Consider the following 12,575-nt stretch of genomic DNA (forward strand, 5'->3'; position numbering starts at 1 on the left):
GTCTCTTGAGGGACCTCCCTATTGCAGTCAGGCCCATTTAGGCAAATGGTTTTTTTTCACCATACCAGGTTTTGGAAAACTCTTTAAAAAGACCCACTTAATTGTGCTTGAAAAGAAGAATCCAGATGAATCCCTTGGGTGACTTACAAAATATGAGACCAGATACACTATTCTGTCTCCTTTCAATTGTGGTAGTGGGAGATTCGGAGAAAAGAGAAATTGAGCAGATTTCACGTGGGGCTAGTGAGCCTGAGCACTTTTTTGAAGTTCCCCAGGTGATTCAGTTATACAACAAGATGTATTTTGTTGTCTTGTTGACTACAGAGAAAATACTGAACAAGATAGTTCCTGCCCTTGTGGAGTTTACATTCTCTTGGAAGAAACAGATATTATTCAAAATTTGTACACAAAAAAAAAGAAGAAAGAAAGAAAAGAAAACCACACACACAAAAAAAAACCCCAAACATATATGTATGTTATGTACATATCTCTATATGCATCTCTATGTGTGTGTGTGTTGCTAACAATAATAAAAATTACACAAGAAAAGCAATCAGTCCCTTTCCCTTTTCCTCTGTCAGCTGCCCCAGCCCAGGGTGGGAATCAGCTTATGCTCCTTAGCCTAACACTGCCTGTCAGGGGTAAGCTTCCTCCTACTCTCTCCCATATCTAGATTTACCCAAACTGTTCTATCTCACTTCCTCTCTTATCTTTGCATAAGCTCTCCCTCTGTTTGGAAAACACTTCCCTTTCTCCCTTGACTAACTTCTACCCTAATTCTCCTCTATTGTACACAAAGCAAATCCAGTAGAACACCAGCCACATGGAAGGATTTTCTGTGGATTGGACTGTGTCATGTGATAAACTCCCAGACAAGCAGAGGGGTGTTAAGTAGGGTACCAGTTGAATATGAGCAACTGGGAAGAGGACTTTATTAGGCAGTGTAGACTTATAGGACCTGAGCCAACATAAACATCATCCTGCAACAACAGATCAAATATCATCTCCTCCAGAAAGCCTATGTTGAGAACCCCTAGGATGAAATGCTTCTCTTAACCTGGGTATTCATTGCGTCCATATTTATCTCTTTTCCAGTGATATGCTACAGCTACCTCACACCAACTTTGAAGACCCAACTTAAATATTTACCAGTCAAATTTTAAACCATTTTAGTACCTTAAAGTCAGCACTGATGGAAGTATTTACACTACCAGCAAATGACCAATCAAAGCCTTTTGTTTTGGAGAGTCAATTACCAACACATCTCAATCTCTGTCATACTTCTCATCTCTACATTGGATTGTGGTGATTACTCCTCTTTAGATAAATTCCCTGCAACAACTTTGTTTAGCAAATATTTATTGATATTTATTCTGTGCATTTATTATTATGCACCAGAGATTAGCAGGATGTTAAAGGGGTTTTACAGTAGAGAATGAATAAGCATGGTCTCTACTGTTATGGAGTTTTCAATCTAATAGACAAGACCAAAAAATAAAGAACTGCATACTTAGAAATTGAGCTGTGCCATCTTGTGATAAAACACCTGGCAACAACTGGCAGACTTGGAATTCTACATGATTTTAACAGGTGGCCCAGGAAAGCCTCTCTGAGGAGGTGAGTTTTCTGCTGAGCACGGAAAGATGAGAAAAAGATAGTCAAAGGGAGAACTCAGTGAAAGAGGACTCTAGCCAAAGGGATGAGACTACAATGAGCTGGGCTGTTTGAAAAACAGAATCGTTTTGCTGAGATTGGTATGGTGACGAATTTTGTGCCAACATGACGAGGCCACAGGATGCCAGATTAAATACTATTCCTGGATGTGTCTGTTAAGATGTTTTCAGGTAAGGTTCATGTTTGAATCAGGGACTTGGTAAAGTAGATTGCCCCTGCTCCAATATGGGTAGGCGTCTGCTGAGGATGTTAAAAGAAGAAGGGGGACTCATTCCCTTCTTGCCTGCCTGTTTGAGCTGGGACCTCGGTCTATTGATCTTCTCCTGTGTCTGGACTGGGATTTACACCATTGGCTCCCCTGGTTATCAGGTCTTTGGACTCAGACTAGAATTACACCACCGGCTTTCCCAGGTCTCCAGAGCAGATTGTGAAACTGCTTAGACTCCATGAGCTAGTTCCTTCCTCACCATACATCCCATTGATATTTATACATATAAATTATAAATTTATACATATACTTGTATCTCTATATCAATAGGGATGGATGTGTGCATGCATGTATGTGTGTATACACACATACACACACACGCACACATTACCTACATCCATCTGATGGCTTCCTATTTTTCTAAAGAACCTGAACTAAAACAGATGGAGAGTGTGGGCTGAGTGATCTAAATGACATAACGAAGTAATTAGGCCAGGTATGCTCAACCTGGAGGCCATGAGGAGCACTCAATTCAATTATAGACACCATAGACTTTAAACTAGGGGGTGATATTATCTGATTCGCATTTTAATACAATCACTCTTGCTTCTGCTGGTAGAACCAGAATAGAAGTGGGAGCTCATTTGTTGCAGTAGTCTAGGTAAGAAAAATGAAACAAAGTGCTGGCAGTGAAACAAAATGGGTGGATCTGACAGTTATTTTGAAGGTTGAATCAGAAGAACTTGCTGATAGAGTGAATGTGGGGAAGGATGAAATGGTAAAGGAAAGAGAGGACCTAATCACAGAAATTGTTTCTATCCATCTCTATATACTGAACCCCCGAGGACAGAGTCTGGCACATGGTATGTGTTCAATGGCTGTGTGTTGAATGAATGTGTCCTTCCTATTTGCTGAGCTCTGCACCCTGTCACTGTCACGTTGCTTCATACAGGGCCGCTGTTAGCCCATCTAGTGCCTTGGTGCAAACTGGAAGTGGCCTTTCTGCAGTAGGCACAGCCCACTCCAGGGTGCCTGGACTGATGAGCAGAACGTAGGCTCCTTCGGCAACGCCTCTTACCCCACAGCTTATACGTAAAGCCCTGTATCAGACACAGTCTGTACAAACAAGTATCACAGCTCTGGCTTATGAGCTCTGGGAGGTGGCCCAGTGGTATTAAATCAAGTATGGGGAGGCGGGGCGGAGAAATTGAGATCCTGGGGTCACCAGAGCTGCTGTTCTGATTGCTATTCAAACCTTTGACCCCTGAATCCCGAGGGGCTCTTTAGCCTTGGAGCCGCTGAGTCTCCACATCATTCAGCCCATCAATAAAAGCTAAATTCAAAATGGTGACTGCCCTTCCTTGAGTTTCTCATCTGTCTCAGTTACTATTGTTAGAGTATTTCACATTAACATAGTCTCCAGTTTGTGCTCATTGCCTTACAAAATACAATAAAGGAATGTGAAACCAAAGGACCTTGATTTTTTTTTTTTAAACAGAATAAATAAGGAATGGCTGATTTAAAGGGCCCTTAGCTCTTAGATTAAAACGAACTGTGGAATCTTGGTTTGCAGTGAGGCTGTAAGCTATATGGAAAAAAAAATATGCTTTTGTGCAAGCTGTTTTTTCCTTTGCATCCACAACCAGAAAAGGAGGGGACTTTGGAGCAATTGGCTTCAGAAATGTAGACTAGGGAAGGGGTCAAGGTCATGAGGAAGAAAAAGAAACACATTAGAAAAGGAATCTCCCTTCACTAAATAAAAGCCTTTAACATGTCACAAGTGCTTAAGGTGTGCCAGGAGTAGTGCGAAAGCCCTTTACATGTCCTACCTGAGTCAGTCCTCACACAAGGCGGGGAGGGACAATTCATTGTTACGGCCACTTTGCACAGAAGGAAGCTGAGAGCCAGGTCTACGCAACCAGTAAATGACAAACCTGAAAGTTGAATCAAGACGGGCTGGCTTGAGACCCGGCTGTCAAGCGCTAACTGACACATTCTCTGCACACATGCTCCCAATGCCAGCCATTCCCAGCCCCCACCACCACACCATAGCAGTCTGACCCTGGGGAACCCTAAGATAGATAACGGAGGTTACCTGCTTCTCAGATTCTGAGGGACCCCATCCTACTCTGGATGGTCATATCCCATCCATATCCCATGCCATCCATTCAAAGTGGACAATTTGAACAAGATACATATAAGGAAAAAACTCTGCTGAGGACATTTCATTGTCATCCCAACATAATAGTGTAGTTACCAGGTGGTACGAAAGATGGAGGGGAAAAACGGGAACCTGTCTCGTGGACATGTGCGCCCTGACTGGTCTCTCATAACTTGAGAATTCTGTGTGCACACAAGTGCATACATCTATGTGTGTGTGTGTGTGTGAGAGAGAGAGAGAGATAGAGAGAGAGAGAGAGAGAGAGAGAAAGATTGAGACCAAAAGCATAGAAATATCCTAACTTTACTGGGCTCTGTGTGTTTGACTTCTTCCCTTGTGACTAGCTTCAATAATTACCACTGTCTAGAATTGGGTGGGTCTTAAACAGTGATTTCAGATTTCAGATCCCATGACTAAGTTAAGAACCCAGAAAACTCTCCCAACACACTGAAGCCACCTTAAAAATGGGAGGCCCTCCCCAGTGGCAGCCGGTTAAAGCACACCACTAAGAAGCTAAAGCCACTTCCGCATGAGTTCCATCCCCGCCCCGGAGGCGACCCATATGGCACGGCAGACTTCTCCTGGCTCACTCACTGCTCCCCTCAGCCGTGTACTTCCTCAGTTCTGCCTGTTCTGCTCCCCATTCCGTCTCTGGTGAATCCTCTCACCGCCCCTGCACCTGTGGCTTTTACCCCAGTTCTGTATGCATAAATCAATAAATCTTAAAAAAAAAAAAAAAGTGGGAGGGCAGCAACTCTGGCCTATTTGACTCTGGGCTTTGTGAGGTCAAGACACTTGATGTTCTTAGCCAACTGTGAGCTGTGCCAGCACCTCCACACACTTCCCACCACCATGCGTTTTCCTGCACTGTACTATTCTAGCTGCCTCTTGACCTCAAAGCTCATGATGACCAGGCTATCCAGTGCTGCAATGCCCACTTGGAGGGAAGCATTTGGCGATTTTACACCCATGCATTCATCTTGATCTGAGAACAACTTGACTCCTTAGAGATATAACTGAGAAATAATCTAGTAACTTCTGCCACTTAGAATCTCACGGCTCAGCTCCAACTGAGCCTCTCAATATTTAGAACTGGGCTCTTGAGTTCTAATAAGCCTCTTCTATACCCCAAGTTTAACCACCTCAGCATTTGCCTTTAGAAATTCATAATCCAGGCCTACCTTGCCCAGCATCAAGGTGGAGGGTGGGACAGGTGTTGAGGGGGAGGGTGGGGAAGGTGTGAGGGAAGGTCTGTGGTGGGAGGTATAATAGAAAATGTCTATTATGAAGCATATAACCTTAGGTGGTTCCTAAACCTCAGCTCCCTCATTACACTCCATTGAGGTAGCTACCTCATTGGATAATCATGAAGATTAAGTCATATAAAGTCATATAATGGATGGAAAATGCTTCTTTAAACCTTTTCCTAATGCAGAAAAGGGAGCATACACATTACACAAAGTTTGTCTCACAAGGGACAGAGATAAGTAGGGGACAAGTAGGTGTTTTTTTTTTTATTTTCCCCCCTTAAGAGTAGTAGAAATAGAGTGACCTGCTCTCTAGTTTTGGTTCCCAGTCCCATACTCTTTCCCAGGGCCCCACAGTACTCAGACAGCCGTGATCCCTTACCACTAGCACTGTACCATTGAGACAGCTAAATATTTGTCCAAAAGTCATCTTTTCTACTCAACAACAGAATGTCAAGAATTTGGCTAGACTTGTCACCAACAGTTATATTCTCAATGGGTACCCTAGAATTTGTAACACTGTCCCCTCGTTTAGGGCAGTGTGATTCCCAATCAGCCCATGTAAGAAAGCAGGAAGCTGACTCCAGGCAGACAGAACTTCTTGTTGCTCTCCAGACCTGCCGTGTCCTTTCACACCTCTCTCCTTTGACACATGGCGTTTCCTCTCCCTGGAATGCCATTCTCTCCATCCTCCATCCCCCTCCGAATCCAGCTCATCTCATCTCCACAAACCTTCTCCGCTTCTCTGGACTGACACTTTCCTTCTACCTCCTCTTCCTCCCAGTGAGCTAGCTCTCCTCATCCTTGGTTACGGTGCTTCCCACCAAATCCTCATGATTTACCTGGGTCTCCACCCACCAGAGCAGAGCATTGCAGTATATGGTTCTCAGGCCCCACGTTTGTTTATCAGGTGAACTGGTCCTCTCTGGCCTGTTAGGCAGAGCTGGGAAAGGGCTGCCAAAGGCAAACTCAGAGGGAATCAAGTAACCAGCAACTTTAGTTTACACTTTCATTCCTCAAGCACACTTTTGCAGACAGCCCTACCACCACCACCACCTAATTGCTTTACCTCCAAAAATAATCTTACAAAGCACACAATAAATTGCCTGGAAGCAGGCAGAACTCTAGAAAGAATCATTCTGCTTGGTCTGGTCCCTCTATCCACCTTTAAGTTGGTTCCTAATAGTTTAAGCTAAATAGTTTAAGTTTAATGCTAGTTCCACTAATATTTGCTGTGCAACTTTAAGCAAGTTACTTAATCTTTCTGTACCTTGGTGTTCTGAGCAAAATAATAACAGTAGTGGCCCATTAGAAGGTGAGCAAGAGTTGACTTATGATTAGTTAAGTGATAAATCCATGTGAAGTACCTAGCTCCGGTCATAGTAAACACTCCATACATATGAGCTGGCCTCTAAGTAGGTCAATCTTAAAGATGAAAAACTGATTCTATTTCAATCTTTCGGGGCTGGACTTGTTCCAGGACACCCTAAAGCAGGAAGGGGTGTTGGGGCCACTCTGGAGTTCTGTCTGAAGGCCCAGACAACTGGTGTCATCGACCTCTGCTTCTCATCTGAATCTATCACTCGCCAGTCTTGGCTCTTGCCTAAGTAGCTTATCTTCCCAAAGCCCCTCGTCCCCAGTAGGGCTAGCAGGACTGAGCTGTTTCGCAAGGGGGTGCCGAAAAGATCAATTTGTGTTAGCAAAGTGCTTTGAAAATGTAACTTGCTAAATATTAATGGGCCTCTCTGAGTGTCGGGAAATGTGCAATCTGAACTCTGCTCAGGGCAAACTGAAGGTGGGGAGAGCAGTTCTGGGCACCCGACTGCCACATCCTTGGTCTAATTGGGAAGTGGTGCTGATGAAGGGGGCGGGGCAGCAAGCGTGGGGGCGGGGCAGAGCTGCGGGATGGATGGCAGCTTTGTGAGGCTGTTCTGAGGAAGCACCTCATCCACACACAGAAATCCGGGGAAGAGGAGACCCAGAAAAATCCTCAGGCTTCCTCTGCAAAAGGTAAACACCAGCTCACTGCTCACTAGTCTCTCATTCCTCGGTCCTAGAGAGGCCAGCCTGCAAGGGTGTCAGCCACCTGCAGTCTCGCCCTATCTCAACCTCCCAAACCCGAGGAGCAAGGTGGTAAGTAGAGCTGTTTTTAAGCTTAGCCAGAATTCTCAGTCCAATTCGCATGGCCAACAAGCAGGCACTCTCTGCCCAAGCACTGCTGAACATCCGTGGCATAGGACACTGCTCGCCTCTTCCACGAAAGCTTCTTGGACCCAACTTCTCTGGAGGCACCTTCTTGTTCTGTGATTGTAAGTGCACATGACAGACACTGCGGTTGTTTCATGCATGGCCATGGCTTTCTACTGCTGTGAACACACACAGCTTGGCCAGGGACAAAGTGGGCCAGAAGGTGGAGTGAATAGATGAACACCCAGATTCTCACCTTCACACACAGCGACACCAAGACAGTTTCTACACTAGCTCTAGAAATCCCCAATAGGGCTGAGCCCCAGTTGCTCCCACCAGTAACCTGCTCCTTGCTCTATCTGCTCCTTCCGGTTCTGTCCTGGTGCTTCCTGGGGTCACTGGCTAGGACTATTTCCAGGCGCCCCACCCAAACCCAAGGTAACCACCGTTACCTGGCCTTAGGAGGCCCTTCTGCTCTTTCTCACTACACCTCTACTTCATCTTTTTATCAGCGTTTTGTGTTGTACCTGGAACACAAGTGCTCAGCAAATATTTGTGGAGTGAATGAATGAATCAGGTGCTGGGTTAAGGGGTGATATTAATAACAGTATCTGACACTTACTGAGCTCTTGTGTAACATTTCCTTCCCTATTCTCAGGATCAGCCCAAGAGCAGGTAATTCTATCCCAGGGCTTAGAAGAAAAACAAATACTTGTAAAAACCGGAACTTCCCAGATGGGTCAAAGATTGCTGGCAGCCCTGGTGTCAGCGTGAATCTCAGGTGGGCTGCTCCTGCAGCTCTGGCCTCAGGGGATTCATCACTTCAGGTAGGGCAGCAGCTCCTGCTGCCTGTACAGCAAATGTTCCTTTTCTCCTTGTGCCAACTCCTCAGGCTTCCTCTCTCTCTTCTGTTCTTCACATGAAAAAAAACCTGATTGGCTATTTTTCATGAATTTTCAGCAGTGTTTCCTTTCTCCCTGACTTTTTTTTTTCTCATGCTAAAAGGGCAGTACATGAATCTGTGGGAATAATGTCCGAAAAGTTGAAGTTGGAGAAGGAGTCAAATGCTCCAGAAAAGCTAAAAAAAAAAATGGGTAAGAGATACTATAAGTATAAGTACTATAAGTATGTTTGGAGGAGACAATCAAGAAAAGACTCATGTCCTCTGTGGAAATCATGGGAATGTGCATGGAATAACAGGGACAAGGAGGCCGAGCTATCCGACTTTGGGAATTTTTTCCTAGCCTTTTCCAGTTTTGCAAAAGGGTTCACGCTGGACAATGCATGATAGTCAATATAAGAATGTAGAAAATTCTACCAGAAGGAAACACCTACACAATTGATAGCAAGGTCACATCAGACAAATTCAACTATCAGCATTTGGGAAAGAGAGAAACAGCAAAGGGAGGCAGAGAGATTGAAAGCAATTATAATTTCAATAGTCTAGCACATCATGCCTGTCTTTCCACCCACTGAGCATATGCCCCGGTTTGAACATGAAATGAGAGGTAATAAAATAATTGCTAGTATTAATTGAAATACTATGTGCCAGGTTCTGGTCTAAAGACACATATACATTATGGAATTTTGTCCTTAATATAACCCCATGAGGCAAATGCTATTATTATCCTACTTTACAGATGAAGAAACTGACGCATATAGTCATTGAGTAACCTGCCCATAGTCATATATCAGACCAGTAAGAGGAGGAGCTAGGATTCAAAATTAGACAGTCAGGCTCCAGTAGTCCCTAGACTCAGTCCCCAAATGCTTCCTAGAGAAAAGGTGTCACACTTAACTAATAGGAAGCAGGTGTTCAGAGATCTATATTCTTCATACTTTAGGGCTCCTAATACAAACAAACTTATTCCTTGAGTCCACAGCCAAAGAGTCACACATCATTGTAATGCTAAAGCTATTCAAGGAAAATTCCAATGATATGTCACTTCCAGAGCTCTATGCTGAGTTAAGATTGTAAACTTTATGCTAGATGTGAATCTTCTCTTCATGCAATTTGTCGAGGTTCCTAGACCTAAGGGGAATATCCCAGACAACTGAAAGCATTTGCAAATCTCAGAGCCATGGTCAAAATCTTTGAGAAACCATAAAAAAGAATTCAAATGAGAAACTATTTGGGTTCATTTTCTAAAAGAATGGATTTGTTTCTAGAAACTATGGCCAAGTACTAAATGTTAATATCAACTCCTGCTAGATTTTTAGAGGATATCAAGAAGATTAACTCATTCACTCCACAAATATTTACTTGCTAACTGAGAAGAGGTGGGCCCTATTCTTGACACTGAAAATCTAAGGCATTCATTGGGGCCTCCCTAGTGTCCTAGGGGTTAAGTCTTAGCACTATCACTACTATAGCCTGAGTTCCATCCACAGCCAGGGAACTGACCCACATGGCACAGCAGACCTCTTCTGTCTTGCCTACTGCTCCTCTCAGCAGGGTGTTTCAGTAGATCTGCCTATTCTGCTCCCCACTCTGCCCCTGGTAAATCCTCTCCGCCCCCTCCCCACCCCAACACACACACACAAACACCTCTGGCCTATACCCAGTACTTAAGAAAAAATAAGACATCCATCGACACACATATGCCCTTGCACGGTCAGTGCCTAGAATAGTGTTGAGCAAAGAAAACAGTCAATAACTCTGGAAAATGACTAACTGCAGAGAGATCGGCTTGAACTGTAACAGAGTATGACTTCTTGAGTAATAACAATATTGGACGACCTGCCTTCACAAAAGAATAAAGTTCCCAGTTAGAGTAGATACTCAAGACCGCCAATCTTTTGCAAGGAATAGTGTAGCCTGGCAACTTAAACATCATGTGGGCAGTTGTGCTTTTCTTAAGGACCTTTAGAACTCGGAGTTCTATAATTCTAAGAATTGTTATGTCGTGAAAAATAATAAAACTTGGTCCGCACATGTGTTTGCATCATCCACCCCAAACAAGCTATAGTCAACATTTTCACAGACATTCTCCCTGTCCAGAGACATCTGACCTGCTTCATCAACTCAGTGAACTCCTTGTCACCTGCCAAGACTCATCTAAATTCTCTTGTACTGTGAGTGCGAAGATCACACATGGAGTACTGTGATTATCCTGGATTTCACAATTTAAGAAGGATGTGGACAATTTTGGTCATGACCACAAGAGGCTAACTAGAAAGTGAGGAGTCTGAAAAGCAAACCCTGAAATAGCTAGCAACTATCAGGTGATTCCTCTAGAAAAGAAAGGCCAAGGTGGGAGGCTTCGGCTCAATCTTCAAGTCACACATGGGGCTGGCATATGACTTAAGGAGCACCTACTCTGCGTGGTCCAGAAGGAAGATATAGGACCAATGGGATGACCTGACAGGGAAGGAGAGTTCCATCCCACTGATGAACAGCACCTTCTCAAGTTCTACCCCCAGGCCTTCCCTGCTGTATAAACATGACTCATTTTAATTGAATTGGAGGTTTAACAATTAGAGCTATTCAACAATGAAATACATTTACAAAGCCTCTAGAGCAGCCCTCCAGAAAGTCCTAGAAGGGGGAGTCCTCCTGGCATACAGTTAGGGTGGATTAGATCAAGAAAAGCAAAAAGCTTTCAAATTAATTTCCAGCCACACATTTGGCGGCAGCTGCCTGAAACACTGGTGACAACATTTTGAGGCTGTGTCTCTCCTTGGCCAGCAAACGTGTGACGTCAATGAGCAATGTCCACGGTGGGAAGAGGAGTGGAGGAAAGCAGGAGGAAACGCCAGCCTCGACGTCTAAGGACTACTTGGGCCCTTCAACTGTATGTTCCTCCATGCCACGTGCTTGTCCACAGGGCCTTTCGTGGCTCAGGTATGATTTCAAGTACGAATTTGGCATGGACCCACCACCCGTGGGCCCCATGGCTTTCAGGTCTGCTCAGAGACTTGGGGCAGCTGCCATTGATTCTGCTTGTTTCCTCAGAAGGAGCAGTATTGATCTACTGCACTGTGAAACTAGCTCCTGGGTCACCTAGTTCCAACAAGCAATTCCCGTGTCTTCAGCAGCCTTTTCAAAGTCTCTTAGAATCTCTACTTCTATTTGGTTCAGCCTCTTGCTAACAGTCTAGGTGCCACCCAAGCAGCCGCCCCCTCTCATTTAATCAGTGTAACTGTCCTTTCTACCTTCCAACAAAGCTACTTTGAACATCCACGCTTTCAGGGCCAGGGGCTAAGGCTCGCTGGGCAGACAGCAAATCTCAGTCTGGAGAGGACAACAGATAAATTACCAAGTCTGATACGGGCACTGTGGCAAGAAATGTGCACTTGGAGCTGGCAAGAGCAGAGGGGGGATGCCAGGCTCTGTGGGGCGTGGACTGGGTTCCAGCAGCTGCTGGCGGCTTTGATGAAAAGCTTGGCAGAGCTTGGCGGAGCAGGGAGGTGGGTCTTGGAGAATGAGCACAGAGATCTCCTAAAGTAACTAGAACAATGTCCTACTTTGGAAGTCACCTCTAATGACCTGACAAGAGTTCCGAAGATTGGTCAACAAAGTGTGAAATCAGGACTGGTGCTAAACAAATGGTGAGGAAGATCAGGTCTGGCATTCTCTTTCTTCTCGATCCTCTCCTTCATTCATGGACACACTTCCCCTAACTGAGGAAACTGTCCCTTCCCTTAATCCCGACCTACTCCAGAAGAGGGCCCCTGAGCCCTGGGCTAGCCCTTCGAGCAGCCCACTGGTGCAGGACTCTAGGCCTCTGCTTGGGCCTGCCCTTGGGTACCCTCAGGCTCTCTCCAGAGAGACCAGTGTATGCTCAGTCACAAGAAACAGCCAAGTGTCCATCAAAGGATGAATGGAGAACCAAACCATGACATATACACACAGTGGAATACTATAAGCCTTAAAAAGGCAAGACATGCTGATGTAGGTTGTAACTCAATGAACTTTAAGGATGTTAAGCTTAGTGAGATAAGTCAGTTCCAAAAGGAATCAAGCATAATCCCAAGTGGAATATTACATGATTCCACTTATATGAGCTGCCTAGAAAAATCAGATCCATAGGCAGTAAAGGCGGAGAAGCAGCTGCCAGGGGCGAGGGGGTGGAGAATGCAGGCTGGAGTTTCGAGA

This window comes from Condylura cristata, unplaced genomic scaffold (assembly GCF_000260355.1).
Source record: "Condylura cristata isolate star-nosed mole 26May11 unplaced genomic scaffold, ConCri1.0 scaffold00011, whole genome shotgun sequence".
Taxonomy (NCBI): domain Eukaryota; kingdom Metazoa; phylum Chordata; class Mammalia; order Eulipotyphla; family Talpidae; genus Condylura; species Condylura cristata.